Source organism: Diorhabda carinulata, chromosome 3 (genome assembly GCF_026250575.1).
Source record: "Diorhabda carinulata isolate Delta chromosome 3, icDioCari1.1, whole genome shotgun sequence".
Classification (NCBI taxonomy): Eukaryota; Metazoa; Arthropoda; class Insecta; order Coleoptera; family Chrysomelidae; genus Diorhabda; species Diorhabda carinulata.
In genome coordinates this window covers 18,493,896-18,509,723 of record NC_079462.1, presented here as the reverse complement: position 1 = coordinate 18,509,723, position 15,828 = coordinate 18,493,896, and the positions used below count along the sequence as shown (strand labels likewise).

At 29.8% G+C, this 15,828-nt stretch overlaps 1 protein-coding gene across 1 annotated transcript in view; it reads left to right on the top strand.

The window, feature by feature from the left end:
* Positions 1 to 4,142: 4,142 nt before the first annotated feature.
* Positions 4,143 to 15,828, top strand: part of LOC130891444 (putative autophagy-related protein 11) — a 137,514-nt gene continuing 125,828 nt past the window's right edge. Inside the window, exon 1 of the mRNA XM_057796206.1 lies at positions 4,143 to 4,328. The gene's annotated coding sequence lies outside the window, so the exon portion shown is untranslated. The remainder of the gene's footprint in view (positions 4,329 to 15,828) is intronic.

The window sequence follows — 15,828 nt, the reverse complement described above, 5'->3', positions numbered from 1 at the left end:
ACGGTTCCAGAGATTCCAAGTAATGAGTCATTTTTGACCTCCCTCGTGTTTAGTTTAGCAACTGCACCAGTTTAGTTTTGCGTTCTGCTATCAGTGTTATCAGTATAACTACATTTGTCTCGATATGTTGAATTTTATACCCCATTGGTCAAAATGCTTAATGACAGAGTAAAAAGTAATTATAAACAGTGTTGCTCTTTATTGATCTCAAATGGGTCACTTAAATGGTCGTCTATTTTAACTTGAACTTTTGTTTTCCAAAGAATATCTAGTTTCTAAGCTTTCTAGTCAATTCCAGGTCTTCAAGTGACGCTGTCACTTTGGATCTGTTGATTTTATTAAAAGTTTGTTCAAAGTCAATGAACAGTATGTGGGGGTCGATATCATGTTCATTACATATCTCCATTATCTGAAGTCTTGTCTGAACCCGATTTTACTTTCAGATTACCTTCAAATATATATTTCATCCTCATCATCATTTAATACTCAGTTTAGAACTCCATAGATTGTGTTTAACAACAAGATACTTTAATAATTATTGCATTTTATTTTGACGTTCTTCTTGTGTCGCCATATGTTCAAGATAAAGTCGCAACCAACAAGTCGTCGCTGTTCTTCTTTCTACCTATGTGAAATCAAGCCATATCCAAATAATTGAACATAAGTTTTTACAATTACAACAGTAGTCTTTCTTGTGTGTGATTCCATGCATTTCACTAAAGAAATGAAAAATCATGAGATATTTATCATGAATGACCACAAACGAATATTTGAAAGAGCCAGGACATGCTATACATGACGAATGTTTTGAACTAAAGTATACAGATTTCTTATATTCAAATCTAAGCTTTAAGATCATATCAGCCGTACAGATCAAACTCGCCCACGGCTTCGAGATCTTTCACTCTTTCTTCACATTTTTTTTGTTTTTGCTTTATTTTGCCAGTGTCTCACTCGCACTGTTTTCAAATCTTCTCCTACTTCCTGCAACTAGCTTTCCTTTGGTCTTTCTCTTCTTTTGCCATCTATCTTATGTCATTCTACCAATATGTCCCAACAATTTCGCGCTCTGAGCTTTAATTACATGGGTTACACTTGGGTGCTTATATAATTGTGGCAGCTCTCTATGAATTTGTTCATCTTCTGTATACTCTTTTTCTTTAATTTCATCGTAAAGTATGGTAAGTTCTCAAATTTCTAGTTTATTTTGTTTTTTTTTTCTGTTCCTTGTAACTTTTTGGTCTTATCATTGTTTGGTACATATTGTTTTTAACATATTTAATACCTTTACCGCTGCTCTACTGCTTTTTGCTATTCTTTCTTCATCTCCTTTATTTGTGATAGTAAAATATTCGATTGGTTTCACTTTTTTCTATTCTATGACTATTATTTTTAATACAATTTATAATAACATCGGTTTTCTGATAGACTTTCATTACCATGTATTTTGTTTTCTTCTCGTTGGTCACTAAGACATATTCTCTTGAGTTCTCTTCCAATAGCTTGAATACTGTTTCTAGTTCTTTCCTGATATTTATTTCTAGAAATAGAACCTTGGGTTTTTATACAACTTTCTCTTAGTATGATTTCTTGCTCCAAGTTGAAGAGGGTTGTGGATATTGAATCTCTTCGTCTCAGACCCTTCCCTATCTAGAATATTTCAGTAGTGCTGCCTTCCCAAATTACTTTGCTCTCGGTTTTTTGTATCGCCATATAACGACTTATATTTTATTCATAAGCATTCTCTTGAAGTTGATTCATAATGCCAATTTGGTCTATTATCAATCTTCCCGCTTTAAAACCTGCTTGATAGAGAGAGAGAAATGCTTTATTGTCAAAAAATTATTACAATTTGTAGACAAGAGTTTGTAAAAACTAGAAAAAAAACATAAAAACACTAAAGATAAAACAAATAAAATAAAATTTCAATATACAGAATAAAACCATAATATGTAATAATTCATAGGTAATAGTAATAGCTAATAATTAGTAAATAAGTCCACAGTAAAAATTAAACCAGTATGCAGCATTCCCGGAAATAAATATTATTATTAGAATAGAAGTCTTTTACAAAGTAAAAGGCTCATTCCAGTAAATATGCCCTCAAATTATTGCGGAATGCGGGAAAAGATGATATCGATTTGATTTCAATTGGCAAGTGATTGTGCATTTTTTTGCATTGTAAAATATTAAGCCCTTAACTAATTCTCAACGTGGAGTAGGTAGGTAAAGGTCGTGCTCCACGTTCCTGTGTGGATAGCCGTCCAAAGATCTTTCTGAAATTAGAGAAGCGTACTTACGAATTACGCAAACGGATTCAAAGATGAATAAGGAAGGAAGAGTCAGAATTTTTAATCTTTTAAAGATACTCTTCTACATTTTCTTAGTCATATTTGTCTAATTTGTTTTCAAGTATTTTTACCAGAACTTTGCAGGCTTTTGTGGATTGGTATGATTAAGGATTTGTTCCAATTTTCAGAGATCTTTTCTTCTCACCGTACTTCTGTCAACAAGATCCATATTCTTTCAGTTAATGTTTGCCTCCATAATCTAAAATTTTTATTGTTGTGTCTTGCCCTTTTATTATTCTTGATAGGTTCTAAGGATTATGTTGTAACCGTTATGGCTAGATCTTCCTCTTCACTAATTTCTTCCTCCAATTCCTTTTCATTTCTTATTCCTCACTGTCATTTAGTGATTCTTCCAAATACTATACGAATATATTCCTCTCCCTTCCTTTAACCCTTTTAAGATGTCCCACTTTGCGTTCAGAAAATAAGCTGCCAAAACCAGAAACGATTCAAACTTAGGATGAAAGAGCTCCAGAGCTTTGTATAGAAGATACCAGCTATGAAAAATAGACTCTGGATTAATTTTGAGCTGTAAAATTAAATTTTAGTCTATTGTTAAAATAAAAAAGATAAATTAGTTTCAAGAAGGGACTGCTTGGAAATTTTGAATGATTTATCATTTACTTTTGTTGTAATCAATAACTTTCACCCTCAAGCAGACCAACAACGGAAATATTCTTATTTATATGAATATTAATACTAATTTATAAAAAATTTTGGGAGATGACATTTCCCAAAAATGGTGTACTTATAATCACCGTAGCGAAAGTAGTTCTCCCGTAAAACCCCTCGTATATTTAACAATTAAAATATAATTTTCCTGACCGAATGTTTTTTCATTTCTTAGTGTCGTTATTAAATGTGATTCTACATATTAATGACGTTAGATATGTAGTTTTAGGTGAAAAACTTGTTTACATATTCAATTATTCGCCAAGCGTAGTGTTTTATAAACAAAAAAGTACTTCACGTATTTTTTACACAATCAAATCTTGGATTATGTATCCAGCCAATAATAAATATAGTGAAATATTCATATTCACTTTCTCGCTTGGCTCACTTCGTATGTCTGTCTGTGTATGTATATAACGAGAAGCTGAACAGTGTTGCCTCATCTCCTGTAAATAGCAAGATCAAATAATGACATTAGTTTTCTGATTTAGATCATGAATTTTGTGGTCGTTAGCAAATATCTTAAATAATTTTTGTTATATGCAAAAGTCATTAATTTCCAGTGGACTCTAATTATTTCAACCATGAATATTTATCAAAAAATGTTAAAAATTGAATTTCTAAACCTGTGCCTTTATGATATCAATAAATTATAATAAAAATGCACGTTATCATGGGTTAATCCGACCCTGTTCTGATAACATAATAGTAATATACTGATATAAGGCCTATTATACTATCATCATATAAGATTACTTTCAGGATGAAAATAAATAATATAAGATTCTTCCGTTATTGATAAATTATCATTTTTTATTAAAAGTTAAGCTGTTAGAACTATCATTTTTAATTTATATGATTATTTTCATATCTAAATTTCTGTTAAGAAAATCGCATCTCTTACTGATTCATCTAAAATAACAATTTATTTAATAAAATATCTCATAATAAGAGTTGTCGCGATTATTTCAACGACTCCACAATTATTAAATGTAAATGAACAAATTTTTTAATAAAATTTCTAAAAGAAATACTCATGTTAAATTTGGAGTTACATTAGACAACACTGCTTTTCCACGATCGACAGCATTAAACTAGAGGATGTTTCACTACTCGCTCAGACTAGTTTAGTTATATTATTGAATGTGGTTGTTGCGTGAATTTCAGTTTTCGTATATATCTACATTCGAGAAAAAAATTCGACTCTGAAATTAATAATAGTGTCGGTGTGTGTTAATTTCTGGTTTATGGAATAATTTTTGGGAATCTAACAACTTTTTTACTTAATCATCACGAGTTAAATTGGTAAGTGATGTTTCACATTAATTTTGTGTGAGGTTAGAATCGATTTTGATAATGCACAACATCCAGTTCACTAATTCTAGGTTAAATAATAAAGATAACGTTTAGGATGATCGTACATTTTTTTGCTAATGTAATATTTTTTCTATAGATTTTTTCTGTTTGTTATTTTAACGCAATGAGGTTATGATATACTTGCATGTATTTACTAAATATATATAACTAGAATCATTTGGTAAATGTAATCTTATAAATTTTATAGCAATATTGCTATGTTTGAATTAACGTCTCATTAGATATACTTATTATTTAATTCATAAATATATCTGCTAAGGACGGGTATTTTTGCTTTCTCAAAATAGGAAGATATCTTTGATTTAAATTTAATGAATCCTATCTATACGATATAAACAAGTCTTAATAATGTTAGATAGTCGTGTATTTCATATTAAACTGTCCCAATTCTGTTTACTATAATAATATTATTGAATTCGTTATCGGTTGCTTTTAGCTCGTTATGCTCTTTTTCAACATTTTTATCAATTCTGAAAAGCTTATCATCTTATCAAACCTCAGTTTTGCACTTCTTTTTTTTTTATTTAAATTTATTGGTTTTTCAATTCTTATGATTTTATTAATTCTATGTATCTATTAATTCATATTTTCATTTGACTTCTAAAAAAAAATTAGACCGCAGATTTACTAAATTCAATCATCATAATAGTACTCGCAAATATTTATTTGAGCTAAAGTATAGAGATTTCTTAGATTCAGGGAATCTAAGCTCTAAAATCATATATTAGCCGTACATACCTATCTTGCTCTCGGCTTCGATATCTTTCACTCTTTCTTTCCATTTTTTTTTTGTTTTTGCTTCATTTGGTCATTGTCTCACTGTTTTCAAATCTCTTCCTACTTCCTGCAACCATCTTTTCTTTGGTCTTTCTCTTCTTATGTCATTAGGATGTAGGTATCTAACTCAAAATATTATTATCTATTTATAGTGCTGATCCAGCAGACGATTAATATGCCAACAAAATGCTGGCATTGAAGGAAATTCTAAAAATTAAAGTGTCTAAATTATTTATGATTTTTGTAAAATTAGACAATCGGCGATTTTGTCACGGTTTATGTGTATTCAACAGGATCTTTTTAACCTTTCCAACGATAAAGTGGGCGAGTATTTAGTCCGATCAATTCATATGTTGGTGTCTAAAAATTTATAAGGTCCTGAGAATTGATTTGAATTATTTAAATTACATAACACCAGCATAGGTTATTACTTTTAAATCAAAATATCGAGTATCTTTTTGAAATAAAGTTAAATGGTGTTTTCATTCATAAGTTCACTTAAAATTTTGATCAATAAATATAACTTTGAAAAATTTATGTTCTATACTACCTACTTGGTCGAACCGTGTAACTAGCGCCGACTATGAGAGTCAGATAAAATAAATTCATGGGATGTTTCAGGATTCAGCTTCCAAACATAAATAAAATACCAATGGGTAGAATAAAAGGCCTTAAACTAATATAGAATAACAGAAATCAAACTTACGATTAATCTGCAGAACTTAGACGCTTTTCTTTATCATTGGAACATTATAATTAAGAAAAACTACGCATAATCCACCGAATCAACTTAAGGTTTTAAGAACGTTGATACACTTTATGATGTTCAGACCCCATAATTTATGAAAATTGCACTGTTTGCAATTTGACAGAAAAAATTTTGATGAAACTACATCATCTAAACACTCGTTTATCCAAGAAAGGATTTTATCACTGTAATCCTTTTATTTCATTGAATGCACAACCCATATATGGATATGAAGAAGTTTTAAGTTCATAGATATATTTTATGAAATTTAAACTCCACAATTTAGGTAAGTTTTCCACTAATTGCACAAGTTTTAGTTTAAATTAGAAGCTTATGATGAATTTTTAGCATCTAAACACTCTCCTTCGTCCTTGGAACCCTTTTGACAATGCAATGCAAGGATAAAATTTAATTACAATTTTGCCAGTAGTTTTTTTCTTCAACGCCGTTTATCTCGAATACTAAAATTTTTTACATAGCAAACCCTAATGATTTTTCAAACTTCTTTCTGTCCTAGAGCGGGTCAAATTTTTTTTAAACATTCTGTATTCAAAATTTCCATAACATTTGTACAATTTTAATAATTATTCTTTGGGCTCATATTTTCTATAATTTCTATAATTTTTCAATGTTTCTCATTCTCATATAATTTCTATAGTTTTTATTATTCACATTCACCTTTTTTATAATTTTTCTATATTGTTTACAATTTTGTTACAATTATCATTCAATTTCCAACTTTTCATTATTTCTATAATCAACATGATTTTAGTACAATTATACTACTACAACTATAGGTTGATAATTTTTGAATAATTTCTATGATTCTTTGATGTTCTCCATAATTTCTATGATTTGTCAAAAATTTTGAGAAAAGAAAACGGTTAAACGTATATTTGGACTAACGTTAACTAGTGAGGTTTCTCGATTCGTTTTCCGAATTACATTTTTCAAAAATAACTTCATTTCATGTACATATTTGCATTTAAATTATCAAAAGAGAATATAAAATCGGTCTTGATGGCTTGAAAAAAAAATCGTTTCTGATTGCTCTGGAAATATTAAAATTGTTCTCAATTCTGTAGAAGAATTCAAACCATAAAACTATTGAAACGATTCAATTCAATTCTTTTCGAGGCTTCAAAAGTAGCGACGGAAATATTATGCAGGGACCGATATGGATTTTTATAGCTGAATTAAAAAAAAATTAGGCAACTGCCGGCTGAAATATATAGTTGAGGTCATAAATAATGGTAAAAAACTTTGGAACTTGAGATGAAGCCAGAATGGGGTTTTAGTTATTTATGGCGAAACGAAACTGCCTAAAGAAAAGTGCTCTATACAAAAGTTGTAGATAATAAAAAAATATAAAACTTCCATTTTGCATTTTTTTCGACATAACCTCAAATTTCACGAGAAAATAACGAAAAACTGATTTTTCTGCTTTTTATTTTTTTCTCGCGTGAAAATTATTTAATTTAATTGAAACTTTGTGAAAGTACGTAATTATTTGCACATAATAAGCATGAATTTTTTCCAATTATGAAGAATGAATATTTTTCGAGATTTTACCGTTTTTCCGAAAAAAATACTCTTATCTTCGGCGAACTACTTTATTGATTTTTCTTGGATTTTGATGTTGTACTAGTGCTTATTTTTTTTTTGTCAAAATGTCTACTTTGAAACGGTATATCGATTTTAAAGATTTTTTGTTATCTAGTATCTTAAAATTGAGAAAAACCTAGAACATTTTTTTTGGAATCTTGAACTGTTTTTTCATTGTTTTCAATTTTTTACTATATTTATGTTAAAAATTCATAATATCTTGATCAAAAAAGAAAAATTTACTTTGATATGAATAAATTAGGTTGAATGAATTTCTCGTCGCTCTAACTTTTTCCTGATCAACGACGACGAAAAATGCAGCGTTGCCGTTGTTAATAAAATAGATTCAAAACTACTCTAAATTAAAAATACTGAAACTTAACGTATTCAAAAATACTGAAACTTAACGTATTCAAAAATAATGAAACTTAACAGACCCTTTTCAATAGTTTTGTTTCTAAATTGTCTTGATTTTAGTTCTCATCTGATTCGAAATTGGTTTATAAAACAGTCAATTGGCGTTTTGACCTATTTCAATCTTTATCAAAATATGACTTCACATAATTACGTCAATCGATACGAAACCTTCAACCTGAATATCACAATAATGTTTTAACCCAAAAAAATAATTTTTCCTTAGTTGTTACATTTAAAAAATATGTAGCAGCCATCATTAATTTGTAGTTACATAAATACATAAAATATAATGATAATTTCACTTAAATTGTCAAGTTTTTTCTATCATTGACAGTTTTCTCGTTATTATGTATGTGAATCAGTTCATTCTTTCATTTTCTCGTTTATTGAACTCACATATTCAAAAATAACCCTTTTAGTAATAATTTGTGATAAAATGAACAACGTAATTCATTATTAAATTAGTGTTACCTTCAAACTGCAACATTACATTGTTATTTTTATTTTTGACTTGTTTGATACAGATGACCTCGAGTTTTGTATCAACCAACTTCTAAAGAACACGATTTTCACAAAGCACTTAAATATCGAAATTTACGATGATTAATACTTTTTTAATGAAGTAGAAAATGTTGTATCGCTCAATGATTTCTCTTTTTATGGAGTTTGTCAGGTTAACTCACATTAAATATATCTATTAAATATTAATAATATTTAATAGAATTAAAAAAGAAACTTAATGGTCGATGATACGTTGTACTACATTTTTTTCAAACCCGATTCCTCGAAAATTAATTATTCTCATTCATCTTTTGAGTTCTATTGTGTAATGTAAAAAGTATAAATTTTCTCTCATCAGAAAATTAAAGAAAACTTCCAATTGGATCACATTGTTACATAACATTATCATTTATTCACAAAAATACGTTCTAAATGGTCTTCCTTAAGTCTCTGAGCCGGTACCATTTATAGAGATGCATTTTATTTTTCTTTAATATTGGAAAAATTGTTGTGGGGCTAGCGTTGAACAGTGTAACGCAATGACAAGTGCTTACAAAATTTCGGAATCTATGTAGACAATCAGTATAACAATTGTAGATTTTTTTTGTAACTGTACACGTGTTTTATATAACCAAATGAAACTTACTTTGTGGGTATACCTCGTATATAAAAATAGTCGTTATAACTAACAACGGAATCGAAAATACCGATAAAAATAGGACACCCAGTATCAATGAATTTATCACAATTTTTTATTTATATTTGTCTCAGTGTATGTGTAAGTATGAAACTTGAAGTGAAATCCAACTTTGTGAAAATTGATGATGTGGTCGCGATGTCTCATGCACTCAGAATCGAGCATCTTCAATTCCCTCTTGATATATCTCATCTCACTAAAATCTATTGTTGATGACAAAAAGTAAGTAATAATATTTTTCTACGGACGAAAGGTTGGGGATCTAAGGGACCAAGGCAACACATCGACTCTCTTGTTCTTAGAATGCTAGTTACATGTGTTGGAAAAATGAAGCACCACCTTCTCGCACACATACCCAAACAGAATCTCGATTCATAAAGACAATAATTATTCCATTCAAGGCTACTTGTGCGAACTGGCAGTTATTCACAACCAGTGACTGGTGGGCAATGATCTCTTCTCAGCATAAAAGTGATAATTTCATCCGTTGGCTTTGTTTTGTTTAAATTATTTCATAAATGTCTTGTTGCTGTTTCTGGGTTGTATTGATATCCTTATATTACTGTACTATGTTGTCTGCGAAGGTTGAGGCTGCAGGCTGCTTTGAGGTTGGTAAATCTGAGGTGAACAGAAGATATAGTAACGATCGCAATCCGTTTCCTTGGGGTATTCAAAATTCAATTTGTTATAAATCAGTATATTATGAGTAATTTATGCCAGTAGGATTGTCATACTTCATGAAAGTGATAGGTGATACTTTTTCTAATTTATAGAGCAAACCTTTGTAACGTACTTCATCAAAGACTTGACTGTTATCCATGAATAAGGCAGAGCAATATCTTTTATTTTCTTGATCATCGCTTACCTGCTTGAGAACTCGATAAAATTGTTCCATGTCATGCTTTTTGCTTAATTGATAGAGTGGAATAATTTTTCTGAGGATTAATATTGGTTTCATTTGTTATAGAATAAATTTTCAAAAATTTTGGATTTTTCTGATTTTTTAATTGTTTTTATTCCCTTTCTTATTAGCTTCTGCTTTTCAAGATATCATTGGTTAAGAAACGTTTCTTTGATTTCTTGGTAACTAAAGTCTTTCATAGGTTTATCCATTTGCAAAGAAGCTTCTAGCTAATTATTTATTTCCTCCATGGCCTATTTTTTGATTTCTCTATTAATCGCCTTGAATGTATTTGTTAAATGTTTAGCAAATGCATCAGCTTTTTCTTTATTATTTCTGACTCATTTACCATCTTGGTCTTTCATAGGTGGAGTAGGTTGTTGTGGCTTGTTTAGTTTAGATAAACATTTTGAAGATATTATTGGATTGATTTAATTTTATAACATTTAGTATATTATACTACAAGGGCCAAAAATTCAACCTCCAGTCCTTGTAGTATTTTATATAATCGATGATCGATTATATAAAATAATCGATTGTTTTCGATTAATAATGAACCTACAGAAGATATTTGGTAGTAAGATTCTGATATTGAATTATGTTGAAATAATTATTCAGAAAATAAATTTTTTAATCGTTAAATTGATTATTATATTATTTGATTATTTGATTATTTAATAATACAGTCTGTACTGTATTATTAACTGTATTAACTATGAAAAATAGTGTGTATGCCATAGCCGCGAAACTTTTTAACGACCTCAAGATTATCTTGCCTCAGCCGCAAGTGGTCTCGGCAATAACTGTTCTTTCGGTACGTTAAAAAGGTATTTCGCGGCCTAAACATACAAATAACTATTTCAGTCTTTTACTTTGTAATAAAGCCACTTAAAAACTCTCTTTTAAATTCAATTAAACTGTACCAAAACCATTATGCATATTTGAGAATGAAAAAAGGCAATAAATATTGTATTTTATAAAACCAAATTCTCATAGGATATTCTCCACAACAATCTCTTTTGTATATTATTAATTAAATGTGTTAATTTGTCACTAGCTCTTAATGGGCTTTTTTCAAAATAAACTCTTTAGTCTTAGATTTATGCTTGCAACTAAAAGTAAAACAAAAAATTATTATCTTGAAAGATGTTCATTATAAATTTTAGGAATGTTTAAAAAACATCTTATTCATAATTAAAAAAAAGCTGGTCAATATGATCTCCAGTTAGTGACGCTCTTAGGTCAGTTACTATTTGGTCTCCTTTGCTAAATACTCGCTCAGACGGAACACTGGAAGCTTGAATGTAGAGAAACTTTTTTGCACATTGGGAAAGAAAAGGAAATACATGTGCGTTATATTTTCACCATATCAGTGGATCTTCTTCAACATCAATGATTGGTATATTCATTCATCACAATAGTTCGATTTCATATTTAATTTTTACACTTAAACTCACAGCATTACTACCTTTAACCGTTTTCATAAATTTAAAAATTGATGAAAGTCCACTTTTCTTTTTTCCTGATGACGCAGCTCTATTCTCAACCTTCTTATTCAAACAAACTGGAATTATTTCTAATACACTACTAACTTGTATTATTATATCTTCAATTATCAGGTATTCTGCAGAACTAAAAAAGGATCCTTTAAAACGTGGGTCCACGAAGGTGGCAGTCTGCAATAGTTTATTAGTTTTCTCGTTGCGCTCATATCTGTTTTTGTATGTGTTTAAAATTAATGAAGCTATTTCCCTTTTTAGTTCTACGATTTCTTCATCAATTTCAGTTTTATCCTATTCATCTACCAATGTTTTACCGAATTCCAAAGAAATAGGTAGAATGTTAAATCCCGTTATATAATTTTCTCCAGACAGAGTTTCTGAGGGATTTTGCTCAAAATCAATCTGAACTGACCATTTGTGAAAAATTTCTAATGGATTGTTCAACTAAATGCAAAAGTGTCGGTTTCGGGTGTCGGCCAACACTTTTTTGGTCTAGCTCACATTCGGTAAATGCCTAGAGCATAACTTCGTTCCAAAAAACGCACTATATCCTTGTACCATTAATACAATAATAAGATGAGTAGTTTGTACTATGAGATAATATTTACCTTGATTCATCTTCGCTTAATAGTCGAATTTTTCAAGGAAAAATGGCATGACTAGAAGAAAAATGGGGGGCACATCATTTTTCCCATGTTTTGAGACCTCTTGAACACGATTATGATGGTTTTTCCAATGTCTGTAGTTTATATATATTATATATATATATATATATATATATATATATATATATCTGTTTATGCTACAATTCTTATTTTCGTCTCTCGAGCAATTGCTATGGGTCCGATTTGGTTCAAAATTAGCATACATGGCTTTTTTGGCGGCAGATTCATGTTATTAGAGTTTGGTTGAAAACAAATGAATATTTCGAGGGGTCGCAGTGCAAAAAAGTGGTTTTTGACCTTTGCTCACCTCTGCAGGTCAAACGAAAAGCGACTGAAAAATTAAATTTCACATGTAGGTTCAATTAGTTGCGATATGATTTCCTGTCTAAGGTCGAAACTTTCCATCTCCACCCCTCTCCATTTTATGGTCATTTTTGTTGTATTTTCTTATTTTTTGGCCAGAAAAAGTTTAACTGGAAGGCTCGAACTTCGCATGCAAGTAGGAGTGATGTTGAAGCATTGTCTTTCTCAAGTTCAGTTTTCTTCTTCAGTTCTTCTAGCACAAAACGCCCGAAATCATTTTGATCGTTGTAATTGTTGAACTGGACCGCTTCCTATTTAATGAATAATTCGAGTATGATCGTTGCTAGGGTGATTTTTTTTACTTACCATTTTCGAAATTTCTTGTCATAATGACAATTTTTTCTTTGTTAATTGGAATTGAACAAGAGGGTTCGAGACCGAAATTATGAATTTTCATTCGAGAGAGAGAGATAACTTGTGAAATGAACAGTTATTGAGGAATAGCAAATTTTCCATATAAACAAATAAGATTGAGAATTGATATCATTTCCAAGAAATTCATTTTATGAAAAGATTTGTTTGTGTATTAGTTAAATTCTTCATTTCACGAAAAATTCGACTTTCGTGATGGAGCTCTGCTGCTCACGGCTTTTTTCCAGTATTCGCAGATTTATCTGTTCGATGAATATTTTGCATCTCAGCGTAAAGAAGTGGATGCTTTGGCTTCAAGTGATTCCTTAAATTTGTATTGTTACAACATGACTTAATCCCGGACTTTTGCCGAACTTTGTATAATCAAAGATTATAGTAATTGTAATTAACTTGTTAAAAAAATAGGTGACTCACAACAATTTTAAGTAAAACTGTTTTTATAAATGATCATCTGTAACAAAAACTAGAAAATAATTGGCGCACAAACCTGGATCCTCTTCAATGGAATTAGTAACAATCATAATCATAAAAATTAGCAATAGTCATAATCATAATAACAAATTAGTAATTTGGTTATGCTTTGAAACTTACCTCGATTGTTTCTTTACACACTTTAAACACTTTAAATAATCAATAATTGTGATCCATTTAATACAATGTGGGCCAAAGAGATCGAAAACTCGAAAGAAATATTTCTTGGTTACTTACGGCAGCTATAAAGTTAAAAAATAACATTGTGATATGATTCCCACCAAAATAAAACTAAATAATAGAAATATTTCTTATTATTCATTTTTCAGAGAGAGGATTTTATTCTTATTAGGTAAGTTTCTGCAAAAAAAAGTTGATGTCAAGTTTTGTATCCAGTATACCTACAGAACAAGTATTGAGTTAAAGGTTACTCGTATTAACTATGACTTATTGCGGTTGAATATGAAATAATTATTACTTGCGGAACAATACCGCAATATTCGAATTCTGAATTTTACAATGATTATTATTAGTTAAATATTTTTTTATGTACAAAATTATATTTGCATAACAAAGCCACAATCATTAACCTGTTATTTTTATAATTATGAAGCAAGATTTAAAGGTGTGTATTTTGGTTGGAATATAGATGTAAAGGGAAAGTCGGTAGTTAACTATATTTTCCTTTTCGAATAAAAAGAGAAACGTAATACTTAGAAATACTCAATAGCAATGAAGTGAAAACTAATTGTTTATCGTTTTGATCAAGTTTTTATATCTAATTTCAATAAAATCCACTTTCTACTAATTTTTATTGTTTTGGAAGTACAGTGTAATGCTGAAGTAATTCAGAAAATATACATCTTACAACAAACTGAAAGAATTAATAAAAAAGCAAATAAATTTGATTTTCAATTTATGACAAAAAACAACATAATTAAAACTTAGAGTCAACTAGTGAGAACATTTGTTTTATGTGGAGTGCCTCAAGGCTCAGTACTAAGCAAGCCCCTATTTTGTTTTTACTCTCATCTAGAATTCAGTTGTAAAATATGTCTATTTGGAGGCGACACTCGTTTCTCTTGGAGCAACCCTGATCTCACGACACCTCATAGGACCATATCTAGTGACCTAATCACCGTTAAATCATGTTGCGATTCTATTTTCTGTCTCAACGTTTCTAAAACTAGTTTTATGATATAAAAATATATTGCAGCTTTTTGTATTAAAAAACAATATCACTGACGTCGTTGAATTTGTAAAATTCTTATGGCTTGTTGTGGACAATTCTTTGAAATGGGATGAAGTTACTACATATATTTTAGGTTGTTTGCATTAAAATTTTTAAAGAAAGAAAAACTGCACTCTTACAAAGTTCAATTTGGCATGAAATGATTCGTATAACTCTGCTGATGATCGAAAACCCTATAGATAAGGTCTATCACCGTCTTGGGCTATGAAAGTTTTTACTTAAGTCGTCGAAGAAGACTTACCTAATTACCTTCATTAGAACGAAAAATCTGAATCTCAAATCCATCAAACTAAACAGGGGATCCATTGAGTGAAAAATATCCAAAACTTAACCTAGAAATAAACTCTTCTGGAACAAACATGAACAGGAGATAACCATTGAAGCCACAAATGCCCTGATGGTGTGTAGAAGCTTTGCAGGGAAGAATTAGGGATGTTACTCAAACATCTTGCCTAGATTTGGTTTGAATACCACAAAAGTCAATCTATCAAAGATACTGGCTTGCATATGTACACCCAGCTCTATCTCTCCATATTCTAGAGCACTATTCAGACCAATGAAATCCCTATACTTGTGAAAAAATCGCAAGACCACAGTCTTGCATGCTCGGTCTTGACCTTGCGTAAGTTTGAAACTGGTTTTGGTCTTCCTTTTTATGCAAGACTAAGAACAATTTAATTCTTTACTTAATAACGTTTTCACTTCTTACACTCTTATATGTTTTCGTGATGATTTATCCTGATTTTATATCATTTGTGAAAGAAATTTTTTTCAAATTAACCGGTTTCGACCTGTTTCGCTCTTTATCAAAATATGATTGGACATTGACAATTTGTATAATTATATTAATCAATACACTACCTACTACTTGAATATCAAAATCAAAATACAAATCTATTTTAACAAAAAAATTAATGTTTTCTTTGTTGTTACATTTCAAAAATATGTAATAGCCATTAATTAAATTATTCGTACGTAGTTACATTAAAATTTATTAACAGAGCTGTACTTTTCTCGTTCTTATGTGTGTGAACTATTTCTAAAAATACCGTTTCGTGTATTCGATTCCATTTCAAGAATTTTTTAATCTTTTTAATTCAATATTTTTTTTTATATTACATGGTTTGTAAGTGCAGTTTTATTTATTTTACCGTATT